The sequence below is a fragment of the Podarcis melisellensis genome, assembly GCF_964234715.1.
Source record: "Podarcis melisellensis genome assembly, chromosome: 2".
In the NCBI taxonomy this organism is placed as follows: Eukaryota; Metazoa; Chordata; class Lepidosauria; order Squamata; family Lacertidae; genus Podarcis; species Podarcis melisellensis.
Genome location: NC_138529.1, coordinates 15,983,370 through 16,004,922, shown reverse-complemented (window position 1 = coordinate 16,004,922; position 21,553 = coordinate 15,983,370). Strand labels below are relative to the sequence as shown.

Below are 21,553 nucleotides of genomic sequence, written 5' to 3'. Positions count from 1 at the left end.
GTGCCACCAGAGCCCAATTTCTGTTCTCATCCTGAAGCAAAGTTCTTAACCCGAGGTACTATTTTTGGATCAGGGGAGTCTGTAACCTGAAGCGTATGTAACCTGAAGCGTTTGTAACCCGAGGTACCACTATATATGAAAACTGTATGCAACTGCTAAGCTGTGGAGCTGCATCATACTGTTACTAAGGGGACTGACCCTACATCGAACTGTCTGGTGTTTTTCTGTTCCATCTGATGAGAGGGCGTTCCACAGGGCGGGTGCCACTACGGAGAAGGCCCTTTGCCTGGTTCACTATAGCTTCAGTTCTCACAATGAGGGAACTGCCAGAAGGCCATCGGAGCTGGACCTCAGTGTCAGGGCTGAACAATGGGGTGGAGACACTCCTTCATCTTCTTAATTCTGGGAACCGCAAAACATAGAGGCCAAAGCCTGGAAACATTCCTAGTTTTGTTATTGTTGCTTTCAGTGCTTTTTTCTGGGGTACGTGGGAGTGCACATACCCCTAAACGTTTTCTGAATATAGGTTTGGCCTCATTGAGGAGCTGTATTTCAATATGAGTAGGAAAATGAGAGTACCCCTAAATATTTTTTTAGAGAAAAAAGCACTGGTTGCATTAAAAAAAAAGGTAAGGCAGACAGATAGCCAAACTCTATGGTGCTGATTTAATCATAATAGTGCCTTCCCCCCATAAAAGCTAGGAAGTGTGAATAAAATAAGTTCTGTATCCAGAAGAGTTAGAATTCCCTTTGTGATTTTAGCCAGACTCTGCCAGACTTAATTACAGCAGAAGCATCTTCCCCTCTTCCCTTTATTATCTGTTATGTATTTACTATTCTAAAGACAGGACTGGAACAATGAAGCATATTTACCAAAAGGCTCCATTTTTGCCTCTTGAATACCCCTGGATGGATTGAGGTAGCCTTTTGTGGGGTAGGTGGATCCAGATTACACAAGAGACCTCGATCCAGCTCTAGTTGTGCACTAAAAGCTATTAACCTGTGGAATGTGGGTAAGAATGCCCATTGGGAGGCCTGTCCCATGCAAAGCAATGTGCCACAAGTGCCAACTTTTGAACTACAGCTCCCATCAGCCCTCAGGCAGTACAGGTATGTTGGCTAGAGTTGTAGCCCATAGCATTTGGAGAGCAGCAGGTTGGTGAAGCCTGCCATAAAAAAATGCCTTTGGCTTCCCAGTAAGGAGAGGTATATCTATGTTAGTTTTTGTCCATCTCGGTTTCTCGTATTTTCCAAGAAGAAGAAGAAGAAGAAGAAGAAGAAGAAGAAGAAGAAGAAGAGGAGCTTGGATTTGATATCCCGCTTAATCACTACCAGAAGAAGTCTCCAAGCAGCTAACATTCTCCTTTTCCTTCCTCCCCCACAACAAACACTCTGTGAGGTCAGTGGGGCTGAGAGACTTCAAAGAAGTGTGACTGGCCCAAGGCCACCCAGCAGCTGCATGTGGAGGAGTGGAGACGCAAACCCAATTCACCAGATTACGAGACTACCACTCTTAACCACCACACCACACTGGCTCTCACCACTCTTAAGATCAGTTCTCTAGTTTTTCACATCAATTTATTTAAAATATAAATAAATAAGTCCTGATGGAAATCTGTCAGCGTCTTACGGCAAATTTCTCCTAATAGACACATTTTTGTATGCAATTTTTGCTTAATAAACTAAATTTGCAAAGCAATTTTTATGCATTTTTGCATTAATACATTTTTGTGTTATTTTATTAATATATATATTGTTCTGAACACTTTACCCTAATATGTGTATTTCTGCATACCTTGCATGGCTGGAGAACGGCATTGCAGAATACGGGGAAGTGCAAATTTCACAGGCTGGCTGTGCTTTGGTTTGCATATTGTTCCGGAAAGGGAAAATTTGGTGAGTTTGCCTTTAAATGCAAACTGAATCAAATCACCCCTTCCCAGTGCTCAGGAAACAAGGACCATTGAAGATCCCTAGTTGGTACCTGAAAGCACAATAAAGGAATGATAACAGAATTCCAAATGGGGTTTCCCCTCTTCAAAAGATCAATGATACATCCTTGAAGATAGGCACATAAAGGGACAATAAAAGCACAAACAAGAGTTCAGAGGCTGTGAAAACGATGATGTAGACAATAATATGCTACTCTATTTTTCTTGTTCCAATTCCTTTTTCGTTTTCAGAATAGACATTCACCAATTGTGGCATAGTCATTTGGCAACTGAGCTAGAAAGGAAACTGGCATATCTATAGGCAACGGCAAAACAATAAACCAGAGAAAGTACTAGGCATGGCTTCAACAAGATAACAGAAAAGCCTCCCTTTAGGGGACTGCGCAGATTACAAACTGTCAATGGCACTGACAATTGAACAATGCTTCTCTGTCAAATGACCCCACAATATGCAGGCTTTGGGTGCTGGGCAGTCACTGGAAGCCTGCAGTCACTTGAGAAATAAAGATGTAGGCCCACATACGTTTAACCCACATTAAAAACACATCAACAGCCATGGCTTCCCCCAAAAGAATCCTAGGAAATGTAGTTCACGCAGTGCTTTTTTTCTAAAAAAATATGTTTAGGGGTACTCTCATTTTGACTCAAGAAAATCACCATAGTGGTTTTATAGTTCAAATTGGGATTCACAAAATGTTTAGGAGTATGTCCCCCTGTGTCCCCCCAAGAAAAAAAGCACTGAGCTCACCCCTCACAGAGCTACAATTCCCAGCATCCTTGGTGAACTACAGCTCCCAGGATTCTTTGGGGGGGAAGCCACATGCTATATTATATATGCTATACAGTCATACCTCTAGTTGCGTTAGGTTCATGTTGTGGATTTTCGGGTTGCGAACGTGGCAAACCTGGAAGTGTATACTTCCAGGTGTCGCCGCATGCGCAGAAGCATTCTGTGTGCTTCGTGCATGCTCAGAAGCGCTCTATTGCATCACGCGCATGTGCAGAAACGGCGTTCTACTTACAGACCTTTCGTGATGCGAATGGCACCCCAGAACAGATCGCATCCGTAAGTAGAGGTACCACTGTATATGGTGTGGATGTGATTCAAAGCTGTGATTCTCTCTCTCTCTCTTTCACACACACAAACACACGGAGGGAGAACATCCTGTTGTCCAAATCCACGTGCACACAGATTAGCTCCTTCCACTGAAATGAACAAGGCAGCCTGATGAGTTGTTTGCAGAGCACTCAGATGCCTCTTGAACAGGGCAAACAAGCCTCCTCTGCCAATCCACTCCAAGTTGTGCAGTTTAACGGGCAGAGAACACAGGAGATTTGCTATACCGCTCTTGGGGTATGAGGTATGTAAAAAAGTAAAGGACCATTGGATGGTCAAGTCCAGTCCAAGGCGACTATGGGGCTGTGGCGCTCATCTCGCTTTCAGGCCAAGGGAGCCGGTGTTTGCCCAACAGATAGCTTGTGGTCATGTGGCCAGCATGACTAAACCACTTCTGATGCAATGGAACACCGTGATGGAAGCCAGAGTGCACGGAAATGCTGTTTACCTTCCTGCTGCAGCGGTACCTATTTATCTACTTGCACTGGCGTGCTTTCGAACTGCTAGGTTGGCAGGAGCTGGGACAGAGCAACGGCAGCTCACTCCGTTACAGGGATTCAAACCACCAACCTTCTGATCAGCAAGCCCAAGAGGCTCAGTGGTTTAGACCACAGCATCATCCACATCCCTTGAAGGGTCCCAAGTTCAATTCCTTGGGAAATCCAGCTAAAAGACTGTCTGGCGGCAGGCTATGGAAAGACATGAGGGCTGAGCTAGACATTGCACAGGAGTTGCATAGAATCATAGAGTTGGAAGAGACCACGAGGGTCATCTAGTCCGCCCCCCTACAACGCAGGAAATTTTTGCCTAACATGGGGCTCAAACCCCCAACCCTGAGATTAAGAGTTTCATGCTCTACCAACTGAGCTATCCACAGGATCATTGCATGAACAGCCTCCCACCCAGGTCTGGAATCATCTTCACTGGGCGTCCAGCAAGGTCCTTTGGACTCTACTGGAGGTTTTTAAGGACTAGATGACTTTGCAATTCTATGATTCTGTGATTCTCATCCCTACTCATCACAAAAACTATACTCATAGCATTACATGACTTAAATTATTCTAACGGCAGATGCCGTTAATGTCCCCAAGTGAATTAATCTTTTTTAAATGCAAGATTTCCACTCGCGACTAAGCAGCCATGGGTAATGTTCTTGGGAGTAAAATATTGCTGATATTATTCTACGGGAGTTAACAATTTGGGGTATAAAAATCATTAAAGCATATAATAAGATACATCAGACAAGTTGAGAGCAAATAGTGCAATTAGAAATGTCACTGCAAATGAGGAAGAAAGGAGAAACAAGGAAAACTAAAGCCTTTAAATAGAATCATCTGCCTCAGCTCCCAGCTCAGTTTACAGTTCAAATCCTTTGCCACTGTCTGCGAGATTAATATTGAGCCCCCATTCTAATGTGCTCTCCATTTTCGACAATGTTTCACACGTCATTTGCACAGCAATTGTTGCCGACTTGCAAAAACACTGAACTGATGAAAGGCCTAAGATTGTTAAGCCAGTATTTCTAAATAGGTTTGAATGGCTTTCAGGAGCGCTGCAGAGATGGGCAACCTGTGGCCAGGAATTTTCTGGTGCCTGGGCTCTGCCTGTGGATTGGGCCCTCCAAATCCACCTGCAAAGGAGGAGACAGATTTGCATAAGCTTCGCATATATTTTGCGCCGTACGCAAATGTGTGTCCTCTATTGCAGGAAGTTTGGAGGGTCCACAAAATTAATCAGTGGCCACAAACATAATAAAATGTCTGACAGATAGAATGAGAAGGATAAAGCATTCCCTGTGATTCTGTTTCCATACTAGAAAAGACTGAACCTGTTGAATTTCTCCTTGGAATACCCAGTTGTGGCAGAAGAACCCTGCTTTCCCCACAAAGCCACCCCTTTACAAAATCCTGTACCCTCCTACCTGGGAGTAAGCCTCATTAAACACAAATGAGGCAGACATGTGCTATATACCATTGTACATTAAGTTAACTATGCAGTGAATTCTTTGCACGTGCCTGATCTTTAGCTCTTGCAGGAGACCTGCCTAATCCACTTTGCAAAGTTTTCACCATTTGCACTTGCCATTTGGGAGACTGAGGATTCATTAGGTTCCACCTGCACTTATTGTGTAGCAGCATTTGCAGAAAATAACTTCTAGGGAGTACCTGATCTCTGACAAACCCACCACCAGAAAGATGCATCCTGGTTGCTAGGGGGAAAAGGAAGGTGAATCCACGGGGACTCCCTGGACTAGAAAAGTGAGACAGTAGCAGGAAAGAAATGTTCGCTAAATAGGAGGGGGAAACAGCAGCTCTTTAGGAGCCCAGGGATTCCTATATTTTGATTTCTAAACAACTCACTTGTCAATCACAGCTCTGACTCCCTGCTCAAAACACTGAAAGGTGGAAGCAGCCAGGTTAGTTCATCTCACAGAAATTGCTTAGATGATACCAGAACATTTTGCTTCTTACCTCTCTTTCAAGGAGAGCTAGAAACTTCCTTATGTTTTGAAAGACAGTTCTGGCTGTGGGCACTGTACATCAGTACCTTCCTCTTGGCAACCCTCCCATCTGTGAACCACCCTGAGACCTCCAGGTATAGGACGGTATATAAATTCTAATAATAATAATAATGTTATGTATTGAAGTTCTCACCCTGGGCCAGCAGGGGGATACTGTAGATAGTTCAGGTCCACATATGCAAATAAGGGATCGAAAGTGACTTTCAGTGATTGGATAGTTACAGAAAGTTGTTACAGTTACATTGTACTGGAGCTCTATATAAGCAGGCTTGCTGAACCTTTCAGTTCAGTTCAGTTCAGTTCAGTTCTGACCTGTGAATAAACAAGAGCTGTTTGGAGAATCGCTGTGTCATCTGATATGTTCACCCACAACTTAACAAATAATAACACACACCAGGGACCATGTTGGCTAGCTGTGTTCTCCAGCAACACCAGGAGGGTTACAGGTTTCGCAGAATAGCCTCTTCCTATTCTGAATTCAGATTCAGATAACCAGAATGGCTCCGCTTGGGATTATAACTGTATACTGTATAGACCAAAGTACCTAATCCTGCAAATGTACACAAAGCACCAGAGAACTCACATATGCCTGACTCTTTTATCCCAACATCAGATGCCTGGTGAACATATTCCTGGTGTCTGGTTCAGCTTTTTTTTCCTCACAAGGACTGAAGACCTCCTTTCTTCTCGAGGAACAATTCCTCTGCTTCTCCTCTTCTTTTTGTCAATAGCTGGGAGAGATCATTACAAGGCAAAACTGTATCAAAACAGGACGTTGTCCTGTGTTATACAGGACAGGTGGCAAGACGTTAACAGTCGTAGTATCAAATGACAGCTGCAAAGGGCACCCAAAGGCCTAACAAAACAATGGGAAGAAGCAGAAGTCCCAGGAAAGAAAGAATGAATACAAAAACTTATGGAATATGCAGAAATGGCGAAACTTACCAAAAGAATAAGAAATCAAGATGACAATTTTTTAAAATAAAAGAATGGAAATGGTTCATTGAATCTTTACAGATAGATTGTAAACAGATAAGAACATTGGGAGGATTATTGTAATAGGCTGCAGTTTGATAAGAGTGTATATTTAAAGAAGATGAATAAATGGGCAAATTAAGTTAATTTCGATATGCAGAAGGTATTAAAAATAAATGTTAAAATGATGGTAAAATTAGTGAAGTGTATAAACCTGAAAAGTATATATATATATATAAAAGACCTGAACAAAACAGCCAGATTTTATGTTTTTTCAGCTGAAGGCCAGCAGTGTGGATGTCCACTGAAATTTAGGCAGGAGGGCTTTCCCGAGCCAGGAATCCACTGTATCACCAAGCGTACAGTCCCAGTGGCAAGACATTAAGGTGGGTCTTCCTGAAAGATCTCTGCTGACAAGAAGGAATTGTGTACACACCATACACTTAAAGCATATTTAAAGTGCAGGACTCCCCCCCCAAAAAAAAAACTGGGAAGTATAGTTTGTCAAGGGTGCCGGAAATTGTAGCTTTGGGTGTAAGCTAGAGAAGAAGAATCTTTATTTGCATCAGCCACTAGCCATAGCAATAAAATAAAATAAAATGTACTAAAGATAGAGGTGGAAACGTAACTATAGAAAATACATTTTGGGGGTTTACATCAATAATCAAATAATTCTAATTCTAATTCCTCCCCGCTAAAAACCTTGCTACAGGGTAATCTAGAGTTCCCAGGATGCTATATGTTTTAAATGTATGGTGTGGATGCAGCCACAGAGCAAGTTACTGTACTCTCTCAGAAACATACGGGCAGCATATTTTCTCAGGAGCCAGAGGGGTGGCTCTGAATAAGACGTGAGGCGTTCCCAAAGTAAAGTAAGGATTGAACTCTGATTAATAAGAATACACACAGAGGCTTGAACCAGCAAAACTCTGGGAAGGGTGCATATAATAATCTCTGCGTCCCTCCACCCCTCAGCCCAGGTCGTTTTATTCACAAAAGAACTTTTTACAGAGTGTTCTAAGAACCAATCAGATTTCTTCTGAGCATTTCAACAAACCCCACGTGGGGACAAAGTTAAACTACAATCACTAGTTAAGCATGCATACTTTTGGGGTAAGTGAATAAAAACTACAAAAGAGTGCATTCAGCAACCCCGGAGGTCATAAACAATCAATACACATGATAAGAAGGATGGCCAGGAGGACAGCGATCATCACCTTTAACAACAATATTTTATGTGAGACCTGTTTCCTGGCCCTAAGATTAACATCCTAAGATTAACATATCAGAAAAGCTACAACAAGGAAACTGCCCATTGTCTTTGATGACCCAGCATGCCTGCCTGCAGTACAGTACTTGACTTGTCAGGCAAGAGAAATGGACAGTAGAGGAAATGGCCAGAGATGCAGAGGGTTGTGGGATCTGATAATAAATTATTGTCAATGTCTCAAACCCAGTCAACACAATGCATTCATCGTGGACACAATGGCTTGATGAATATTTTATAATTCCTCATAGTAATCCCACCTGACCCCACACTCTGGATATTTGCACTCCTACAAAGACGTCATGTGCAGTTTCCACAGGAATACTCCTTGACAGAGTTGAGTCAAGAACCCCACCAGGATTGATAGCCGTCAGTGGAAAGGAGAGAGGTGGACTTACCGAGGGATGCTTTCGAAAGGACTGAACTCAAACGGGTTTGCTTACTAATCCATAACAACTCGTTGGCCTGTTTCTAGAGACAGATGAAGAATTACAGCAATTAATTTGCATTGTGAAAAATAATTCTATTAGCTGGAAACATCGGAGGGTTGTGTTTTATAGCAGTATGCAAGTGCATATTTTATGGACCATGTTCTTCATTAACCTGATGGATTGAGGGAGGCTAATGAGCTTCCATCTACGGTCTTTCCAGTTTCTACATATTGACATCATTATTATATATTTTTATGGCTTGTGCCAGATTTGTAATTTCTGGCTCGGTTCTCTCACATGCCTGTCAAATGGCGATTGTTGCAATTTGACTTGAGCCTTCTTGTTGACAGTGCTTCCTTGCCATCTGCAAAGCCTTTTGCTGTATGGTCCTGGTTCCAATTTGCAGGAAGAATGCCTCAAGTTCAATTCCTGATATCTCCTGGCAGGACTGGGAAAGTCTCCCTGACTGATACCACGAAGAAACATTGCCAGTCCGTGCTGAGATTGAGCTAGTTGGAACAATGGGCTGATCAGGTATCAGGCAGCTTCCTATGTTCCTTTTGAAATCACCTGTATTTGTGTCCAACAGAAACAACCACAGTGACCCCTGTGGTTTTCCCCTCCCTCTCCAGGTGCTTCAAAACCAATAGAGGAAAAGGGGAAAGAACAGAGCCTCCAAGTGTCTCTATTTTTCCAGGGACAGTACCGGATTTACAGAAGTCATCCCGGCTTCTTATTCGATCCCGGAATGTCCTGCTTTTCCTTAGGACGTCCCTATTTTCATCGGATAAATGTTGGAGGGCATGGAGTTGAGCAACTCACAAGCCAACAAGGTATGTAACTATACAACCTTTAGAAGACATCTGAAGGCTGTATAGAGAAGTTATTTTTAATGTTTAATATTTCGTTATGGCTGGGGCAACCCAAGACTCAGCTACACAGGTCAATTTATAACGTTAAAATGTGCTATAAAAATGTGACAGCAGATGGCGCTGTAGAGCAGAATTGAAAGGCAATGGCAGATTGCCTTGGGAGCTCCCCCCCCCATTAGCTTCTCCCAACCCTCCTCTGACCTGATCAGTCTCTTCCAGCTTCTCTGACATGTCCTGTGCCCCCATTCCTGACAGCTCTGACCTCTCCTCTTGCCCTGGCTCCTGCCTCTGGGGTGGCACTGAAGCCCACAAATTGCTGGTTCTGGCTTTCAAGTCAGTCTCTAGCCCTCTTGCCTCCAGCACACACTTATCACAGCCCTGCCAGTCCCTGACAGCAAGTGAGTGGGCTGCCTTAAGGGAGAACCAGGGTGGGAACGGTTGCTAAGGCCATTGGTGGTTTCATCTGTGTGAATGTCTTACGTTGGTTTCTACCTAAGTGTTTCCTTAAATGGGAAAATCTTGATTTTTAAAATATTTTTTTACATTCTAGATTTGCTTGTTTACTTTATGACAGAGCTGTCACTTCGTTGTTTCCTGGACCTGTTTATAGGATTTTGTCACTGTTTTATACTGTCCCCCCCCCCCTGCTTATTTTTATTATTTTGTTCCCTGCTCTGGGGACGCGGGTGGCGTTGTGGTATGAACCACAGAGCCTAGAGCTTGCCAATCAGAAGGTCAGCGGTTCAAATCCCTGTGACAGGGTGAGCTCCCATTGTTCGGTCCCAGCTCCTGCCCACCTAGCAGTTCGAAAGCACGTCAAAATGCAAGTAGATAAATAGGTACCGCTCCGGCAGGAAGGTAAACAGCGTTTCCATGCGCTGCTCTGGTTTGCCAGATGCAGCTTAGTCATGCTGGCCAAATGACCCAGAAGCTGTCTGTGGACAAACACCGGTTCCCTGCGCAAGATGAGCGCGCAACCCCAGAGTTGTCCGTGACTGGACCTAACGGTCAGGGGTGCCTTTACCTTTACCATCCCCGCTCTGAGACTGAAAATATTCAGTGAAGAGCAGGCAAGAAATAATGTTAATAATAATAATAATAATAATAACAATAATAATAATAACAATAAATAATAATAATACAAACAAACAAACAAATAATTCCCTTGTCCACCAATTTTATCCTGCAATTCACACCTCCCATCAGAATTGGGGACAGTCAGACAGGAGATAGATTCCTTCACCTTATTCCACATTCTGCAAACAAGACACAAAGGGAAAGCTGTGGGATGAAAATAATCTTTCCCCAAATTCATGGGGCCTTTGTTAACAGTCTTGCGTGGCACCTTAAGACTAAGCACCTCAATCTGCAATCCTGTGTACAACCTTAAAGGTAAAGGTAAAGGGACCCCTGACCATTAGGTCCAGTTGTGACCGACTCTGGGGTTGTGGCACTCATCTCACTTTATTGGCCGAGGGAGCCGGCGTACAGCTTCCGGGTCATGTGGCCAGCATGGCTAAGCCACTTCTAGCGAACCAGAGCAGCGCACAGAAACACCGTTTACCTTCCCGCCAGAGTGGTACCTATTTCTCTTGTTGCACTTTGACGTGCTTTCGAACTGCTAGGTTGGCAGGAGGTGTACAACCTTATAAGGCAGGAAATCCATAGAATTCAATGAGGCTTACTTCTTTGTAACATATGATGATTGTAGCATCAGCCCACACTATAAATTGTGACAGCAAGGACCCCTCATAGTGATGGAGAAGTGGTTAGTTTTGCCATGGAAATTCAAATATTTACTTGCCTACTCTCTCTCACTATTGGGCAAAAAAACAACAACCAGTGATTGCCACTAGATGGCAATGTGTCTCAAGGAATAGAGAAACAGAATAAAATTCAGAAAAGATAGTTGGAGCACACCAGAGCGTGCTCTGCGTTTGGTTCTAAACTGTGTTGTTTGAAATTATTAGTGTCCAGTGATTTTTTTTTGGGGGGGGGGGACGCAGGGGTATGCATACCCCTAAACATTTTGTGAATCTAAGTTTAGCCTCATTGAGGGGCAGTATTTCAATATGAGTAGGAAAATGAGAGTACCCCTAAACATATTTTTTTTTAGAAAAAAAAGCACTATTAGTGTCCCACATATGTTTGTGTTCCAGTTGCCCAGGCACATGATGAGCTTCTCTCTGAGGTGCTTGCTATGTTTATTAGTCAAACAAAACTTTATTGTGGAGTCAACCTGCTATGACAATTTAGAGCAGTAAATGTGACTGTCAACCCAAACTGCCACTGTACAGGGAAAATAAAAACAAATAAAACTTAACATTTGCATAATCTGATGGTGTTTTTTTAAAAAAATTGAAAGGCACTACATGATATGCATCTGCATCATAAAGAATAAAAAATGTGATGCCCAAATCACAGCAAATTATCTCCAAATTATCCTGTGTGTTGTACAGAAATTCCCAGCGGGTTAAATCTGCAAAACTTGCAAAAGAAGCTACTCTTCAAGTCAGAGAGACGGACTTCCACTTAAAAGCAGTTGGATCTAATAGCAGAAAGCCACTGAGGAATATTTTAAAGAACTAGATCCAAAAACCAGTTGTTATACATATTTTATACCAAAGATTCTCCTTAATGAGAACAGGATGTCTTCAGTAGGAATTACCAAATGTGTCAATTTTGGCTTCTTTCTCTTTTTCATTTTTCCAGTCTTCAGAGTTCCACATCACTTTCCCTTAAAAAAAAAATTAAAAAGTGCTTATGAAAGTTCATCAGCAGCTTAGTGTGGATTTACCCTAATATACGCATGCAGTATGCATTTTCCCTAATACACACAAATCTGAGAAGCCATTTCCCCCCATATAATGCATTTTGTATGTTATTTTGACAAATATATGCATTTCTAGGCACACTTCACCCCAGTATATGCATTTTTGTACACATTGCAGTACATGGCTGGAGAGTTGCACTGGAAAACTGGAAGGTGTGCAAATTTCAAAGGATAGTAGCTTTCATACGGTTTCAGAAAGTATGGATTAGGCATAGGAGCCAACTCCTACAGACTCCTTCAGTTATCTCAATAAAATATTTGAGAGGGCCGCTGCTGCCCCGCCCCCCCCCCCAGGTTGATGGGCATTGCCATTCAAATGGTGTGCATGCACTACATCATGTGATTGATTATGCAGGGTGGGGCTTACCTGCCCCCCACCCCCATATTTTATTGAAGTTGGTACGCCTGGAATTAGGTAAGATTGCCTCTGCAGATGAAACCTGGCTGACAGAGTCAAAAAAGGGCAGTTCAACCCCCCTTCCCAGGGAAAACTCTGTTAGCTCTCAAGAAGAGGAAGAGTTGGAAGGCAGCCAGAGCATTGCTAGGCAATCAACAGATAAGCAGAGGTCTGAGTCTGTGTCAAGTGAAAGTGGGGAGGGGGGAGGTCAGCCTCTCAGTCCCTGTTGTAGGTGTCTGGATAAGATCAGATGGCAACGGAAGGGCAGGAGTGGAAAGGGAGGAGTTTGGCATCCTTTCTGCTGTGGGAGGGGCGAAAATTCAGACAGACCAATTATCGTAAATTCGAGCAGGCGAGAAGCCGTGCTCTGGGTGTGTCTTTTTGTAAATAAACATACATAAAACTGCTGAAGAGTCCTTACTTCTTAGTGGGCTTGCTTGCCTGCCAGAAATCATTACAGCAGCTATCCCTGGCTTCAGGCTCAGATCTTTCCCATCAGCTGCTCCCTGATTCTTTGAACTGAAAATGCCAGAAAATTGCACCTAGGACCATTATTATGGACCATTGTACATTTTGTTAGTACAGTGGTACCTTGGGTTACATACGCTTCAGGTTACATACGCTTCAGGTTACAGACTCCGCTAACCCAGAAATAGTGCTTCAGGTTAAGAACCTTGCTTCGGGATGAGAACAGAAATCACGCTCCAACAGTGCAGCAGCAGCAGGTGGCCCCATTAGCTAAAGTGGTACTTCAGGTTCAGAACACTTTCAGGTTAAGTACGGACCTCCGGAATGAATTAAGTATTTAACCTGAGGTACCACTGTATGGGAATGCATTTCTTCCCAGGCTTTCTTTAAAAGAACCGTTTGCATGGGCTGTTGCATATTATACGCAAGATGCATATCTTACCTGTTTGTTCATTGGGGAGCATAGGGTTAACCAGCTTGCAAATATCAAGGCACAAAACTTGCTATTGTGGTAGTGAGAAAAGTCACAGCCCCGTCTAGGGTAGTCATTTCTTCCTGTGGCCTCTTGCACGGTGCTCATGATTGACATGGGGCATTTATATCAGCAGGTGGACATTCAGAATCTCATTCATTTCAAGATCGTGCTCAACACAATAAGCAGAAAGGCAAACAAAAAGCTGCAACTCAAGTAAGAATCCTCTGAGAGCCTGGTGAGTTGAGGGGCTGTTCAGTCCAGGGAAAGCGGATTGCATTTTTATTTGCTTTATTTTGTAGGTGTGACCCCTGAAAAGCTTTTTCTTTATTTCAGCAGGCTTATGACTTGTATGATGATTGATTTATCTTTTGGTTTTCCCTTCATTTTTTTTAAAAAAATGGTTATTGTTATGTACTGAAGTTCTCACCCTGGGCCAGCAGGGGGATACTGTAGGTAGTTATGCAAATAAGGGATCGAAAGTGACGTTCAGTGATTGGATAGTTTTAGAAAATTGTTACAGTTACGTTGTACTGGAGCTCTATATAAGCAGGCTGACTAAGCCCTTCAGTTCAGTTCAGTTCTGGCCTGTGAATAAACAAGAGCTGTTTGAAGAATCGCTGTGTCGTCTGATATGTTCACCCACAACTTAACAGTTGTGCCTGCTGTGCTATTGTAATTTGTTTTCAAAAATTGCTATGCCTAACTCTTTTTTAGTTGTAAGCTACTTTGGGCTAGGGACGCGGGTGGCGCTGTGGGTAAAAGCCTCAGCGCCTAGGGCTTGCCGATCGAAAGGTCGGCGGTTCGAATTCCCGCGGCGGGGTGCGCTCCCGTTGCTCGGTCCCAGCGCCTGCCAACCTAGCAGTTCGAAAGCACCCTCGGGTGCAAGTAGATAAATAGGGACCGCTTTCTAGCGGGAAGGTAAACGGCGTTTCCGTGTGCAGCTCTGGCTCGCCAGAGCAGCGATGTCACGCTGGCCACGTGACCCGGAAGTGTCTCCGGACAGCGCTGGCCCCTGGCCTCTTGAGTGAGATGGGCGCACAACCCCAGAGTCTGTCAAGACTGGCCCGTATGGGCAGGGGTACCTTTACCTTTACCTTTTACTTTGGGCTGCTTATACACACCGGGGTGTTAATATGTTTTAAAGCTCAGATGGTAGAGCATGAGACTCTCTTTGAGCCACACATTGGGCAAAAGATTCCTGCATTGTAAGGTCTTGATGGTCCCTTCCAACTCTACGATGCTAAGGTTAAAAATAAGTGCTCCACTACATAGGAATCTCTGGGGGAATCTACACACAGGGATGTGGGCACTATAAATAAGTCAGAAATTAAATGGTTAAAACAAAGGAAAAACAAAAAAATTCCTTCCAGTAGCACCTTAAAGACCAACTAAGTTAGTTCTTGGTATGAGCTTTCGTGTGTATGCACACTTCTTCAGATACGAAGATACTTCAGTATCTGAAGAAGTGTGCATGCACACGAAAGCTCATACCAAGAACTAACTTAGTTGGTCTTTAAGGTGCTACTGGAAGGGATTTTTTTGTTTTGACTATGGCAGACCAACACGGCTACCTATCTGTAACTGGAACAAAGGAAAAAAACACTGTGGAAAATCATGTTGGATTTCTTTTGATTAAATGCAGTTTCCTTACTAATGTAGCTGAGTCCAGAGAAAGCTGCCATAATGGGTCAGACTATTGTTCCATCTAGCTCATTATTGCCACCACTGACTGGAAGAGGCTCTTCAGGATTTTAGATGGGAACCTTTCCCAGCTGTACTTGGAACCATCAATGATTGAGCCTCGGAACTTCGGCGTGGAAACACCATAGAGCTATAGCTATTTCCAAGGTATAGACATGTGATAGGTATAGATGTGTGAGCTGCTCTTCTAATACTGAAGTCTTTGCTGTTGGCATTGCTCAGTTAATTCAGTCTTAATCCTCTTCATCGCCCTTTTCCCTACCCCACTTTTCATTTTCCTAGAATGCCGAATGGGGGAAAGTCACCAAACAGATCTAGCAACTTTAAATTTCAAATTCTGAGTAGATTGTAGATTGTCTTTTCTTTTCTTTTTTTCCTTTTGGTTGTTGTGTTTGCATTTTTATGCTTATGTTTATTTATTTAAATCATTGCTATGCTATACTTAAACTGTATCATGAATCATTCTGTGTGTTACAGATAGGTAGCCGTGTTGGTCTGCCATAGTCAAAACAAAAAAATTCCTTCCAGTAGCACCTTAAAGACCAACTAAGTTAGTTCTTGGTATGAGATTTCGTGTGCATGCACACTTCTTCAGATACACTGAAACAGAAGTTTCCAGACCCTTCTATATAGTGAGAAGGTGGGGAGGGGTATTACTCAGAAGGGTGGTAGGAATGGGTGATTGGCAGATAGCTGTGATGAGCCTGTTGACAACTCTTAACGACTGCAATAGGTCTTACAGGAAAAAGCAAGGGGTGAGAAGGTGAAAAATGGCTTTGTCATGTATAATGAGATAAGAATCCAATGTCTTTGTTCAGACCAGGTCTCTCCCAGCTGTACTTGGAACCATCAATGATTGAGCCTCGGACCTTTGGCGTGAAAATAACATAGAGCTACAGCTATTTCCAAGGTATAGACATGTGATAGGTATATTCTGTGTGTGTGTGCCATGCAAAAATCACAATGTGGGGGAAACTGTGAAGCCAGCCAATGGTTCTCTCGATTCCGGCAGCCCCTGTGACCTCTGCCAGCTCATCTCTCCCCTGCCTCATGCAAGGGTCAGCGAATCACAAGAGCAAGCGCCAGCAAAATCACGATGTCGGGAAAACCATGAAGCCAGCTAATGCCTCTACAGTCGTACCTCTGCTTACGCATCCCTTTGGATATGTAAACTTTGGGTTGCGAACGTGGCAAACCCGGAAGCGCTCTGTGCGTCTCACACATGCGCAGAAGTGCTCTACGGCGTCGCACGCATGTGCAGAACAGGGGCCTCTGGTTGCAGACCCTTCAGGATGCATCCAGAGCTCCAGAACAGATCCCTTTCACAACCGGAGGTACCACTGTACATAGTTCCATCCTTATTTCAGGCATGATGATATAACAGTATATCATGATGTTTAATGGTAAAGATAAAGGGAGCCCTGACCATTAGGTCCAGTCGTGGCCGACTCTGGGGTTGCGGCGCTCATCTCGCTTTATTGGCCGAGGGAGCCGGCGTACAGCTTCCGGGTCATGTGGCCAGCATGACTAAGCCGCTTCTGGCGAACCGGATCAGCGCACAAAAACGCTGTTTACCTTCCCGCCGGAGCGGTACCTATTTATCTACTTGCACCTTGTCGTGCTTTTGAACTGCTAGGTTGGCAGGAGCAGGGACCAAGGAACGGGAGCTCACCCTGTCATGGGGATTCGAATCGCCAACCTTCTGATCTGATCGGCAAGTCTTAGGCTCTGTGGTTTAACCCACAGCGCCACCCGCATCCCTTATCATGATGTTTAGCTGGTGATATATTGTGATGTGGAAAACCAGATATTGCCCAGCCCATGGGATGGCTATTGTAGTTTTTAAATGTAGGTCTATTCTTAGGAAAGTGGGGGAGAGGGTCACAATGTTATCTTAATGCAGCCTGCTCCAATGCATATTTATTCAGAAACAGATCCCCCTGAGTTTGAGATTTATTCCTATGTCTCCAAAGGATTGTACCCTTAATTCACATGTTCCGGTCTTCAGGATTTTGATGCAATGGGATTCGGGTTCAGGGTGTTAAGTTGTGGGTGAACATATCAGACAACACAGTGATTCTTCAAACAGCTCTTGTTTATTCACAGGCCAGAACAGAACTGAACTGAAGGGTTCAGTCAGCCTTCTTATATAGAGCTCCAGTACAACGTAACTGTAACAATTTTCTAAAACTATCCAATCACTGAATGTCACTTTCGATCCCTTATTTGCATAACTATCTACAGTATCCCCCTGCTGGCCCAGGGTGAGAACTTCAGTACACAACACAGGGCTTGTGTGTGCAGGCGTGCGAATGCACACTCGCCCACCCTTCTCACCATTTTGCTGTGCCGCCACCACAAACACAGAGATGTGTCTGCTAAAAGCAGCCTCTCCACCTGAAAGACTTGACTGGTAGCATCCTGGACAGTCTCCAGGGGCAACTGCCCACTTCCCATCAGAAAGAAAGCTGGCAGGAAAAAGAAAAGGTGACTCAGCCTGATTTCTCATTAGAGGCAATAAATGAGAAACTCTGGAAGAGGACTCCTTATCCCATAATGCACTTCCCTTTCCGCAGGAGATCCACCTTGGGCAGATCCTGCACATGTCTCTTTAGTATGTAGGTCTCTTTACATTTGTTTGGTGATTACTCAGAAGGTTCTCTGTGCTTTTTGGTTCATTAGCACTTTCCCAGAATGCTGACTTCATCCTTTTGTGTTCCCAGAACCATAATGACTCTGGGTCCTCCTAGCAGCTGCTGATCGATTGTATTTCACCTTTTCCTTGGGCAGGCTAATGTGGCAGCTTTCTGCAGTAAGACTATAGCTCAACCCTCAAATAAGGAGTGGAAGATTTGATCTAAAGAGTTCTATCCAGCTAAGCACCTAAGCATGGAATAACAGGCAATGCAAATGCTAAAATCAGTGCCATAAATAAAGAAACATTTGTATTTCAGTGCTGCCCCTTTCCGACAGTAGTTACCGTATTTTTTGCTCTATAAGACTCACTTTTCCCCTCCTAAAAAGTAAGGGGAAATGTGTGTGCGTCTTATGGAGCGAATGCAGGCTGCACAGCTATCCCAGAAGCCAGAACAGCAAGAGGGATCGCTGCTTTCACTGCACGGCGATCCCTCGTGCTATTCTGGCTTCTTTCCCCCCCCCCTTGTTTTCCTCCTCCAAAAACTAGGTGCGTCTTGTGGTATGGTGCGTCTTATAGAGCGAAAAATACGGTAATAGCAATGGGAAATAAAATAATCTCTCTGTTTTTTATTTTTAAAAAACCCCACAGAGTATGGTTTGAAGACCCATGAGGCTGGAGCTGGTCAGTGGCTGGATGGGATACTGCCTAGGAACCACATGCATTCTGGCATCATGCCTTTCAGCCTTTCACAACCTGTGGGTCCCCAGATGTTGAACTACAACTCCCATCACCCCTAGCTAGCAAGGCCAGAGGTCAGAGATGATGGAAGTTGTAGTCCAACAACATCTGGGGACCCACAGGTTGAGAACCACTGCAAGGCTTAGGTTCTCTAGTGGGGGAAAAGGCAGGAGATAAACATAAGCATTTTATTTTATTTTTTTACGAAACCGCAGCATATACAATAAAAAGAGAGGGCCAGTTAAATTGCAGTGATAAAAGGTGTACAATGTGAGTAACAAGCAAATTTGGTGTCATTTCTACAGGAGAAAGGTTTTTACCTGTGTTCCTAACCTGTACTGGGCACACAGAAGTCAATAAAGCAAAGTTTTGTCTTTGAAATGTTGGCTTAAAAAAAGAAAAGTCAAATTGATTTAATAGAGTTTTGAGAAATGGAGGCATTCACAAGACTTTGCCACTAGATGGTGCTCTGTGCACAGTTCTTGAGGTTGGAAGCTAGGTTTGGGTGCACAGCAAGGTTAAGGAGACTGCGGCTCTCCAGATGGTGCCAAACTATGGCTCCCATCATCTCTGGTCATTGGCCATGCTTGCTGGGGCTGATGGGATTTGTAGTCCAACAGTGGCTGAAGAACCATAGACCAAATCCCTGAAATAGAAGAAGAGGTGATCTTCCTGGCTGGAGAAGATGAATAATTACAGTTGATTGCCAGGGCAAAATGAGATTGATTGGTGATTCTGCTTTCTGAGAGGGCAGGAATGCTTAGAGCAGGGTTTTTAAAGAACCTGTCGCCTGGGCATCCATAAATCAAGGAAGCTTTTCAGCCTCCCATGTGTACTTAGGCATACATTGCTCAACTTTTCCTCTCGGCCTTTGAACTGGGAGGTAGGGGGCAGGGGAAAATGCAGAAGACAACGGGTTTATTACAATAATGTAATATCTACCTCTTGGTTTTGGTGGACTTGTTTGGGTTAAGCCTTGATTCTAAACCGGTGTCTTCAATCTCTTTGGTCACATCTGCCATGTAATTTGAACGCCCCCTGAAAGCAGAGAGTGCAACTTTAACTGTTGTTCATTGGGATCTTAGGGATGTCTACACTTTGACCTGAGACCTCAGGATGGGCGGACACACGTCAGGAGTGGTGGCAGCTTACTACCTCGCAGAATTGGTTTACCCTCAGATTTTGGTGATGTCTGAACCTTGGGTCCTGCTCTCTTGAGAGCTAGTGTGGTGTAGTGGTTAAGGGAGGTAGACTCGTAATCTGGTGAACCGGGTTCGCGTCTCCACTCCTCCACATGCAGCTGCTGGGTGACCTTGGGCTAGTCACACTTCTTGAAGTCTCTCAGCCCCACTCACAGAGTGTTTGTTGTGGGGAAGGAAGAGAAAGGAGAACGTTAGCTGCTTTGAGACTCCTTCGGGTATAAAGCGGGATATCAAATCCAAACTACTCCTCCTCCTACTACTCCTCTTCTTCTTCTTCTTCTTCTTCTTCTTCTTCTTCTTCTTCTTCCTCTTCCTCTTCCTCTTCCTCTATTTTTATGAAAGTGTAGATTGTACATTCATGTACTGAGGAGAAAGGGGGTAGACTTCTTCACCTCCCATCATTTCTCATAATGCTAGAATCCAGGATCATCCCACGATAGGCAGGAGAGCCAAGAGAACTGACAAAAGGAAGTGCTTTTCCACACGACGGATGACTAACTTATGGAACACAGCCACGAGATGTGGCGATGGTCACTGACGTAGCATGAAGTGTTGCCAAAAACATGGAGGAGAATTCTCTCAGTGGCTACTAATCATGCTGGCCATGAGTGACATCTGGGACCGGAAGCTTTTTTGGGGGGAATTATAGGGACAGAACTACCTAAGCTGTATAGAAACTTATTTATGTATGTGGCTACAGCGGCAAGAACGTTACTTGCCCCCAAATGGAAAGAAGCAGAAGTCCCAGCAAAGGAAGAATACTTATGGAATATGCAGAAATGGCAAAACTTACCGAAAGAATAAAAAATCAAAACTTTTTATAAAAGAATGGAAATGGTTTATTGATAAATGCAGATAAATGGTAAACAGATAAGAACATTGGCAGGATTATTGTAATAGCCTGCAGTTTCATAAGAATATATATTTAAAGAAGATGAATAAATAGGCAAATTAAGTTAATTTGGATATGCAGAAGGTATTAAAAATAAATCTAATGAACTGCAGAAAGAGGGGGGAAGGAAGTCAGATTTTGAAATGTTAAAATGATTGTAAAATCAGTGAAATGTGTAAACATGGAAAGTATAAATAAAAATATTTTTATTTTTTTAAAAAATGAGTGGCATCTGAGGACCAGTTACTGAGGGAGTAATAGGAAAAGGTATTGCCTTTCTGCCCTGCTGAGTAACATCCCAGAAACATCTGGTCAGCCACTATGGGAATTAAACTCTAGTTCCCATTTGCGGAGTATGCGGAAGACAGCCCTGGGTCGTTTGACCCTTTAATTGGTTCTCTTTTCCCCTGCAATAAAAAACTACGCAAGACACTTTAAAAAAATGTTTAAAAGAGCATATAACTTTTACTTCGTATATTTGCAGTTGCAAATTCAATATACAATGCATGTGGGTGTTTCCTAAATTGCTAAGACACCTTACACATAGTTACAGACTAACTAACTCTGGGGCAGACAGCAGCATAACAGTTTATACCTGCCTCTAACTGTTAAGACTGTTCAACTGCCATAACTGTACCAACTGCCATAACTGTCACAGGGTGTATGGTGTCACAGAGTCCTACAACTCTTGCAATTAACACTTTACATATGCATTTTGGATGCTTGTTGTTGTTTAGTCGTTTAGTCGTGTCCGACTCTTCGTGACCCCATGGACCAGAGCACGCCAGGCACCTCTGTCCTCCACTGCCTCCCGCAGTTTGGTCAAACTCATGCTGGTAGCTTCGAAGACACTATCCAACCATCTCATCCTCTGTTGTCCCCTTCTCCTTGTACCCTCCATCTTTCCCAACATCAGGGTCTTTTCCAGGGAGTCTTCTCTTCTCATGAGGTGGCCAAAGTATTGGAGCCTCAACTTCACAATCTGTCCTTCCAGTGAGCACTCAGGGCTGATTTCCTTAAGAATGGATAGGTTTGATCTTCTTGCAGTCCATGGGACTCTCAAGAGTCTCCTCC

General features: G+C 43.6%; 1 long non-coding RNA gene across 1 annotated transcript in view; it reads right to left on the bottom strand.

Annotated features, from left to right (window-relative positions):
- LOC309363018 overlaps window positions 1-19,711 on the bottom strand; it is an 85,166-nt gene extending 65,455 nt beyond the window's left edge. The window contains exons 1-3 of the long non-coding RNA XR_014165160.1: window positions 19,328-19,711; window positions 11,804-11,872; window positions 8,231-8,303 (exon numbers count right to left, since the gene is read on the bottom strand). This is a non-coding gene — a long non-coding RNA (uncharacterized lncRNA). The remainder of the gene's footprint in view (window positions 1-8,230; window positions 8,304-11,803; window positions 11,873-19,327) is intronic.
- Window positions 19,712-21,553: the final 1,842 nt, after the last annotated feature.